This window comes from Argiope bruennichi, chromosome 7 (genome assembly GCF_947563725.1).
Source record: "Argiope bruennichi chromosome 7, qqArgBrue1.1, whole genome shotgun sequence".
Classification (NCBI taxonomy): domain Eukaryota; kingdom Metazoa; phylum Arthropoda; class Arachnida; order Araneae; family Araneidae; genus Argiope; species Argiope bruennichi.
In genome coordinates this window covers 116,863,583-116,874,695 of record NC_079157.1, presented here as the reverse complement: position 1 = coordinate 116,874,695, position 11,113 = coordinate 116,863,583, and positions in this window count along the sequence as shown.

Below are 11,113 nucleotides of genomic sequence, written 5' to 3'. Positions count from 1 at the left end.
GTAGTTTAGTTTTCAGAAGATTTCGTTCCGACTCTTGCTGTTAATTATATCCTATATATTCTTAACAAATTTTGAATCTAATTGAGAACCGATATTATTTTGAATTTCGTTTCTTCTTCCGTTATACCACTAATCTTCTGAATTGATAAAATCAAATTTCTGGTTTATCAAGGTATTTTAAAAGTCAATCTGTGTAATTTAATTCCATTTTTATTTCTGTCAATGTTTAACTTTTTTTCTTGTATATTAGTTGTTATCATCCTGATAACCAGTATTTGTTGGCTACTTTTTCATGGTTGCTATACAAGCAATTAAAAATTTGTTTTACATGCCAAAAACGAAAATTCAGAATTTAAAATGACATTTATTTCAAAACTTGCTGCACAACGGAACAGTACCAAGAACTGAAATAAGAATAGAATTCTTTCTTAAAAATTCTTTTGTAAGAATAGATGTTGCCAACAAAATTAATATGAAAGAAATAAAATATAATAATACAAAAGACAAAAAATGGAAGTAATATCATATTTACCAAATTTTGATAGGATTTTTCAAGAACTTCAAAAGCACAGACGTAGTTAAAAACTGCGTCTGTCTTTCAAAGATCGGACTAACAATAAAAAAAAGTAATCCTCAAGTTCCTTTCATCACTAAAAAATCGTATGATGGATATGATGGAAGAAGTTTAAGTTAAGCCTAAAAAATTATATAAGACATTTTTTTTTTTTTGAATAATATGGTCCAGAATATGGACAACACTTCTAAATTAATCTTCTAAAGTTATATACAACAATGAAATAATATAGAAATTATAGATACAATTGCAAACGAAAATGTATTTAAATTGTGTAAAAGCATTTATAATTATATTTTAAAAGCATAATGACTGATAAAAGGAATTGTACCTTATATTCTTTTAGAGGGTTCTCAAAAGCATCAGCGCCAACGAAATGCGACAAATTTATATTGTACATGATGAGATAAGAGGAATACCTAATAATTTTATATTTTCTAATAAATCAAAATTTTCGCAGAAATAACTGCTCAAATTTCTTATTCAACCCCTTTTTAAGTGGTGTAAATTATAGATACATAAAACATTTCCTGATTTTAACAAATTTTCATTAAAAATTTCGGAATGTGTTGGAGCAGTTCAAGTCAAACTGTTTGATTTGATTTTATGTAACTTGACACAAATATACTTGTATAAGGTGAATTTGCACCTCAAAGCGATTGTTCGAAACTTCTAATTAGTTTTAATTTCTCAAAAATTTTGCTTGTCTTTGTGACAATTTTTGCAAATATTATTACAAAAGAAATATGTTTTATATCATCTTAAGATTCAAAAACTTATCTTTTTTAAGAATATATGATGTTGTGCAATATCAATTTTAACAATTTTTTTAAATATTTCTGGATGTGATTTCAACAATACTTTTCATCCTGAAATTTAAATCAAGTTTATTTCATTTTTTTCTGGCATTTTATAATCATTTCTCTTTTTTTTTCCCCTGAAAAAAAGGAAATACATTTTTTTTTGTGTTAAAGAATTCTTTTTTTTAAGCAATGAATATATAATGAGTGATTTTATAGCTTAAATTTAATTAATATATTTATATCTAATATTTTTGATTTTTAAGTTTATCCACATATGTGTCTTTCCTGAAAAATCACGATTTGTGCGTGTGTGTGTGTGCTTACATAAGAACCATGTTTGCCTCAAGTACTACAAAATTATTATAGATATTGACAATGATATAGATATTTTTATTCAAAAAAAAGCTTTTTTTATCTTTCTGGAAAATATCATAATTTTACGTTTATTTCATTTCTTGCACACTCGTGCTGAAAATTGCACTCTTGTAAGTTTAATTCGCAATACGAATTAACTTTATCTTTTAATTTAAGGTTTTGTCACTATGATAACAACATGTTGATGAAAAGCTAATTTTTATCCTTGTACGAGTAACGTTCGTGCCAATTAAATTTTATTTTTAGTTTGTGTGAAATTTTTCCATAATATGCTTGGATTTTTTTAAGATTTATTAAAATTAAAGATTTAATTTGCATATTTTAAAAATGGTATCATTGAAAAGATAATTTTTTAAAATGATGTAAAAATCCTTTTTGACTGTAATATTTTCGGATGTTATAGCATAGAAACACCAAAATTTAATTTGATTTTTAATTAATTAAAATTCTAATAAAATATTAAAAATCACTCCAAAATGCACATTTCTACTTTCCAGCGTCATAATATATATACATAATATTTCTACTTTTCAACGTCCATAATATATATATTTATATATATATATAATATAGATCGCCAGCATACGCGCCCACAAACATTAACACCCATTCATATTTATTACAAGTAAAAATAAAAGATATATAACCAAATCCAATCCAAACCAATCGCTCTCTAATTTTCAGTAAAACCAAAAAAAAAAAAAGCTAATTTAGAGCACATTAAGGTAAAAAAAAACCATTAAAGAATTCCCAATATACAACCGCTGACCGGGTTTTGTTCCCCAAAATTTTGAAAAATCTTTTTAATAAAGCACAAAAGATAAGTCTGAATTTAATTTTTAAAATGATTAAAAGATGAAATAGTTAAAAACTGAAGAAAGTGGAAATCTATTTCAAGAACATATTTGTAAAAATTACTAGCAATAAATTTTTACTATCAAAATTGTCAGTAGTTGTTAATATAAAATTTAAACTGATTATTGATTTTCATTTTGATTTCTTTCTATTTTGATATGGAGTTGAAGATTTAAGCAAGGTAATTATTTACATAGATTTTTGAAATGCGTTGTTATTAAAAAAATATATTTCAAGAATTTTGAAGTATTATTTTGTTATTGAATTAAATTTTAAAAAAAATAGCTCAGCAATCAATATCGCGATCACTGAAAATAAGAAAAAAAAAATAGAATATTGATCAAAATCTTTACTTTTTCCGAAGAATAATAAATAAATTAAATGGTCAAAAATTCAAGAATATTATTTTGAAATTATATTAAGACAATAAAATTAAAATACCATATTTTTTAAAAGAAATAAAACTGAGAATTAAATATCAAACTTTACATAAAATATTTGGAATTTTTTTGAAACATATATTTGTTGCAAAGTTCATTGACTATTGAGAAGTCATTTGATGAATTATTCAACATCAAATACTGTATGGCAATTAATTAATTACTGGTTGTAATTACTTCTCAAACTGATCCAGTTTGCAAAACAAAAATAAATCCAGCGAGGAATTCGTTTTCAAGAGCAATGCTAATGTTATGAATCAAAAACAAATGCCAAGATTCCTCCCTTCGTTGTTTTGATTCGAACTTGCAAAAAAGTAGTCTCAAAAGGTAATAAAAATTCAGATTAATAATTTGTAATTCCATCCATACTATCTTTCACATGGCAAAGTTTTTATTGTTTGTAATTTCTTCATTAGATACATTTCTGATTGATTAAATTTATTTTCGTTTTTCTCTCGTTTTACTTTAGTTTAAAAGCAGTTCGAAACAACAATTTCAAAACACTAATCGTTATTTTGCTTTGCTCTTCTTTGTTCGTTTATATCAAGTTTGGTTACATATTGAGTGTTATTTTGTTGCTTGATTCGTTTATATTATGGCAATACATCTGTTTTTGCTTATTAATAAAATAAATTCAAATTCTGAGAGTCTGACTATTACTCTCTAAGTTGGTGCATAAAGCTTAAAAAGTGTGTTGGTTTGGGAAATTTCGGGATAATTAAATATATCAAAATATTAAAATGCAAAAAAAAAGTCTTTTATTTCCAAAGTTTTATTTTAGTTCTGATGAATAAGAATTTTAAAAAGTGAATTTTTTAATTCAATTAATTTATTATATAATTGTAAACGCCTTGATAATCGCATATAAAAAGCCCTTGCCCTGTTTGCTCCGTCGTAGTTATGCCACTGATTCTAAAATGTTCCATGTTAAGCCTAAAAAAATCGGTCTGTATTATACAGGGTGTTTATAAAGTCCCGGACCCATTTTGATGTTTAATAACTCGTAAAATAATAAAGATATAAACAAACTTATGGCATTTATTGATGGAATAACTCATATATTTTCCTTTTCAGGTTTGAATATTTTTACTTTTGTAAATATCGTCTGCGCGTGTGGTTATTTTCAGATAATTTCATTTTCTAGTCTAAATATCTGTACTTTTCTAAATATTGTCTGCTTATTAATTGCATTTTTCTCTCTTTTGTTTTTGGCAACTATTGCAATGTTATGTTTACTTTTGATGTGTTTGTTCTATGTAGTACTTTCGTATGTGATGTTTTATTCGAGTGGATATTAAGGAGAATGCGTACACCACAAGAGAAAGCACAGATTTTATGGTGGTTCATAGAAATGAAATCGATAGTGCAAGCACAGAGAAATTTCAGAAGAATTTACCAAAAAGATCCTCCATCCAAAAACAGCATCTTGCGGTGGAAAAAGAATTTTCTAGAAATTCGAAGTATCGAAGATAAGAAACGTTCCAGACGTCCTTGCACAAGTGATTTTGATGTTGAGCGTGTCAGAGAGACATTTTTACACAGTCCTAGAATATCTGTGAGATCAGCGGCAACAGAATTGGATATGCCAATTTCGACGGTGTACAAGGTTATTAAGAAAAAATTAAGACTGCATGCATACAAAGTTCAAATTGTTCAAGTTTTGGAACCGAGCGATAGGCCTAGGAGGATGGTCTTTGCAACAGATATGCTAAGGAGGATAGAAGATGCTGCTGATTTTCTGAAGAGCATAATGTTCTCCGATGAAGCATCCTTTCATGTTTCTGGCGTTGTTAATCGCCATAATGTGCGCAAATGGCTCTGTGGATGCCGACATGCTTGTCGCTACCTGGCGTGAAATTGACTATCGACTTGATATTCTCCGTGCGACGAAGGGGGCACACGTGGAAGTCCATTGACAAGGGTCATGAAACTTTTTGAGTCTATTTAACCATTTATATTATTAATTTTAATCTATCTTTATTATTTTATGAGTTATTAAACATCAAAATGGGTCCGGGACTTTATAAACACCCTGTATTAGGAAAGAAATACGAGTAGAAAGATATTTTGTTGACTTGAAGGAACACACCTGCTTTTTATAGGCACTTGGAAACACAAATAAGAGGAAAAAAAGAAAGATTAAAAGAAAAAAATTAAAAGAAAGATTACCTTTATGAGAAAGAATAAGGTTGAAACTTTTATCAGCATTATTTTTTAATCAATTCAGCCTTTTTAGATAATCAAAATTTTTAAAGAAAAATATTATTTTTAATCTTTTTTTAGTTGTTATATTAATTGCCGTAGGAATCTGGCATTATAAACTTAAAATGTATTCGGAAAATATTTGAAAATAATTTGTTACTCATAATTGCAAAAAAATTTTTTAACAATGTGAATTTTCTCATAACCTTTCTTATGAGAAAATTTCTAAAACTTCATCATGTTTTTTCAACATATTCTCGATGGATGAAAACATGTTTAAATTGCTTTCTAATTTAAAACCAACTTTGGGCAAAAATTATAATTAAAATCAATTCATGAAAGCTTTCACGATGAAAATACTTACAAGCCTCATTAAATATTGTTAAATGAATAGATAAGTCTTTTTGTTGTTGTTGTTATTATTATTATTATGGACGAAAACATTATCAGTAATCTGGGAGGCAAAATAATGGTCCTTGTTTATTCTTTTTCAGTTTTATCACAACTTCCATTGTGAGCACATAACGCCATCTAGTGAGGTAGGGATTAACTAAAGAAGTGATGATATATGCAATTCACAAGATCATTTTTATTTGATATTTATTTATTTATTGCTTTTTATTTAAAAGAAGTTATCGATTGTAAATTTCATATTAATTTTAATATTATTAAAATCATTCTATAAATATAGATACATGAAACTTTTACGGTTCAAACTATACATGAGCTTCATTCCAAAAACATGAATAAAACCTGCATTTGAGGAACAAAATTGACATTTATTCACACAAATATCTACAAAATTGGTTTAAACGTGCAATTTATTACAGTTTCTTTTTTAAAAAAATATATCGCTGTTATCTCAAGCGTTTGAAGCCATGCAAATAATAAAAAAATAATAATAAAAGACAGGCAAATATCTGTTGGACAATTCTTTCATTTCATTCATTATTGCCCGACGCTGCAATAGCTTAAAAATATGTTTATATTTGCAATCATTTTTACAAACTAGCCACATTTGGCGACTAGCTTGTTCGCTCTAAATACAGATTGATTTAATTTCAATTATATTTTAAAGCAAATTTGATATTTATAATTCTTTCAATAAAATAATTTCATACTTCAGGTTGCTACGAGCATTAAATCGTGTTCATTTAATTGCTTTATACTTTGTTCTGTTTATTGTGAATTTTGACTTAGTCCGATGACGCCGCATTCGCATCAAAAATACAGAGTGATTATAAATGAATATTCCAAATTCGCAGGTCTGTTATAAGAAAACAAAATAAAGTGCATCCTTGTTGTTCATCGTAAATCAAAAATAACAGTTGAAAGTTTAAATTTAACACAGTCATTAGTGTTCTATTCGAGTCCCCTCAGAAATACGAAGGATGTCGAAGCAATACGATAACTCATTCCACGATTTTTTCTGCATGCCTGGTTTAGTTTAGTTTAGTTATATTAACGTCCCGTTTTAAAGCAACACTGGGACTGTTTTGGGACGAACCTCGTAATTTTTAACAGCGGTCAGATGACGAGGATGACACCTGAGCTGGCACCCCCCTCTCCACACCACACCAGCGGGAGGACGTTTGGCCAGGATGTTTAGCGTGCACCAGACCCGCTTACACGACGGTTCTTCGGTGGAATCGGGTCTCGTTCTGCATACCTGGAGTGAAGCTTTGAAACGATGTTGGTATACAATATTTAATCTTTTTTTTTTTCTGGGGTTGAATCAAACAGCAGGTGTTTGTTCCACTACTATCAACTGACTTTGACAAATTTAAGACGTGCATATCTGCAGAATTTCAAATCATCACATCAGAGATGCTGAAAAAGTATAGGATGAGCTAAAATATCACTTTGATATCATCAGTGTTTTTGGAGGAGGACAACACTTATAATTGCGCTTAATTTAAACTTTCAATTCTTATTTGTAATATTCGATGAACAGGGTCGTACTTTTATAATTTTTAATAGCCATTCATTTATAAATATCCTATATAATTATCGTCATTCATTTAACATCTAATTGCACGTAATTGCTTACCTAGTGCTGTAACACCACTTTCTTTCAAAATGCATAATAGATTCAGGCAATAAAATAGGCACTAAAATAATACACATGTTTTGCTTGCATCATATGAAAATGTTATCAGCATGTTTATTGGTTTGAAACACTTTAATTACAAAACGAAAGTATATCAAATATAATATTTCAACATATGAAATGCATCATTCAATATTTTATAAGGTTTTTTTAATGGATTTTACAAGAAAAAATAATGAAATAGCATTAAAATTTATGATGACACTGCCGAAAATCATATATTCATTTCAGTTCTTAAGAATACTCGCATAAAAGCACCTAATTAACACCTTTATAACAATGAAAAGTAACGTTACTAATAAGACAAAGCGTTATGATAATAGATATATAAATCGTCAGAGTAAAGAGGAAAAATTCCAAAACAGGTAAATTAGTTTTTTTTTTTTTTTTTTTTTTTTTTTTTTTTTTTGAAAAAATAGTTTTTCTTTAAAAATTTTAGAGGATTAAAAAAAAATTTCAGAGATAAAAAAAATTGTGCAAAAGAGTAACTCAGTGCCCAATATGATGCAAACTTAAGCCTCCCTTCTTTCATTCATTGTTCATAGTTTTAGTGACACAGTATCATATATAAAGCTCAGTATGTGTGCGTGTGTGTGTTGGCGCTCTACAGATCGTTACTCTCTGAGATCGTTAGACCTACAGCTACCAAATTTGGCACATGCATACCTTGGATGTCAGGAATGTCCACCTGGGGTCAATGTCCACGCTAACGAGAATAGGCTTAACATATTTTCGGCGTATTATTTCAAACGATTCTGTTTATTTTCTTAGTGTTTGATGCATTTAAAATTAAACATTGTTAATTAGTCAATCTTTCAGATTCATTCTGAAGTACTTTTGAATTAAAATAAAACAGAATAAAGGAAATTAAAAATTTCTAATCTGCGTTACCCCAACTGGCGTAAAAAATTCACGCATTTGCGTTACCATAATTGGCGTTGAAAATTCAAGCATGCGCATTAAATTCTGATTGTTGACAACTCTATTTTCAACGGATACGGATTTGGTTTTGAAGGCTTTACATTTTTCCGACCGATTATTTCAAACGATTCTGTTTATTTTCTTAGAGTTTGATGCATTTAAAACTAAAAATTGTAAATTAATTGATATGTTCATGATGAATCTGAGAAAATCTTGTAGAAAACTCCTTGAGATATTACATAAATTAAGAAAGATATTCTTTAGTGCCCATAAGGTTTAAATATTCAGCGACTCTGTTTTCAGTACTCATATTAAAAAAATGCTTCGTTTTAGTTTAAAATGCTCTTATATTAATTGCAATTTAACCATTTCCACTTTAATTTAAAGCATAAATTCTACATGAGCTAACAGAAAATTAGAGAGATACATGTTATGTTAAGGCCTTTATAATATTATAAATGAATTATATGAATTATATATAACAAAATTTGAAGCTTTAAAATATTTTGGTGAAGAAGCTATTAAAATAGGAGTTACATAAAATATTTAATTATTAAAATTTTAACGAGTATTAAGATTAGCGAACCGGCTGGTTGCCAACGACAGCTAGTAAGAAAATAAATTGCAACGCATTTTCAATTACATTGCATTATAACAGCTAAAATCCAAATAATAACGCGCTTTTTCCGTAGAAAAGGTTAAAGTAATTTATAAACGCAAGGTGCCGGTAAAATTCTTGTTTTAAATTGTATCTCAGAACTTATTTAAAAGAAAAAAAAACGATTGTAATTGAAATTAGTTAACAAGCACTGGGTGGCCAATTTTTCTTTAAGATCTAACAGGTGTAGGAGCTGTTGACACGATTACAAAACAAACGTACGCGATTTTATCATCTGCCAAAAAGTACAGATGGACGCGCAACATCCGTCTGCCTTTACAGCCCACATGCTAGCTGATGAACAATGCAATGTTTGAATTTCTTTCGCAAATAAGGCCAACCACTCCGACTGTGCAAAGACAAACCAGGTTAAGAAATTAACTAAATGTTATATCCGATTCCAAAGACAACAAGCTAACTAGTACAACAGCGAAAATTATTTTTTTCTAGTATAATTTTTTAAGTCATCGGCTTTTGTCATTTTAACGTTCGAGCAGCTAATTTTTTAGTCAGATTCAATCATGACTCTTTTGAGGATTTTATTTTTGACGAATTTGCCTCCTATCGAAGCTCTTGTGTTACAAATGGAATTATTAACACCCATGCATGCACCTTTCGAGCCTTTTTATCAGAGTTGCATATGAGGCCATGTTCATTTTGATAGTCTTAATGAGTGGATACTAGGGCTGTGCCGATTTTCGATTTATCGAAAAAAAAAAATCGACATTTTTGAAAAATTGATTTTTGATGCCAGTTTTTGAAAATAATCTATCTATCGAAATCTTGATCATGAATAATAGTTCACGATAAATTGCGACACTCGATAAGTTGATATTCACAAATAATTTGCGTTTTCGCTTTCGTTTTGGTTATAGGTTAGTGCTTATTTTTGTTGCTCCTCATTCTTTTTCACCTTCATACAGAATTTTTGTTAATATTTCTATAAATACTGTCATATTCTAATATATAAAAGTACTTGCTTTAAGCATGTCATTTTAAAATAAACTGTTTTCTGTTCCCTCACTGAATGATACAATTATGGAAAAATAATTGCGGTTATCAGAAGGTTGTTGGCTGTCCTTTGTTTAATCGCTAAATATTCATCTTCAGAAATAAAAACAAAAAGGATAAATTCACAATTTTATTCGCAGCTCGCATTTTCACACTTAGGCGTATTCGCATAAAAAAAATCCGTAATACTTCCGCTTTCAGCTCACGATAAATCGCGATTCAATAAATCGATATTCACAATTAATTTGCGTTTTCGATTTCGTTTTGGTTATCGGTGTTTATTTTTGTTGCTCTTCATGCTGATTGACCTTCATACAGAATTTTTGTCAATATTTCTATAAATTCTATCATATAAAAAATAGTTGTTTTTAAACGTAGTATTATAAATTGTAACATGCAGACATTGCTTTAGCATTGCCACTTTATTAAAGGGGTTTTAACAAAATTAGTTTTCTAACTATTTTTATTCAAAAGACAAATATTTTTATTATATAAATTGAAACCTCCTTTCATTTGCAGTCGTTCTGATCAGCGAATATGTTAAGTGAAGCTATTTATAATTTATAATAGCTATAAATAAATAATTATATCACGATATATCGAAAAATACCGATATGTGTTGGACGATATAACGCAATGATGAATTCTGTCGCCCAGCTCTAGTGGATACCTTGGAGAAATGACTTTTGGAAATCAAAAACATTTCTAAAATTAAAAATTATTACTATTTTTAAAAGAATTGCATAATCGTACGCCTTTATTATTAATCGACATCGATTTAAATTCAGCACCCTCTTAATTTGACATTGAATTATCCTTCAGTAGCTAAACAGGAATTTGAATTGAATAAATTCGTTCTTTCTTTCTTTCTTTCTTTTTTTTTTTTTTTTTCCTTGTGACCTGAATGAGAAAATGAATTCTAGGAATATTCGTTTTCGAGACCCATAGAACAACACTGCGTCAATGAAGGATTTTTACAGATAGTTTTCCTTTGAATTCTATAATATTTATAAACAAAATTAGCTAAGAAAAGAAACTCGATAAAACAGTTATTAGAACTTACTCAATATCTATTTTAAATTGAATTTATTTTTATTTCTGACTAGCTGCTTTTAGCGATCAACTGATTAGCAAGGTTTAATAAAAATAAAAATCGAATATTTT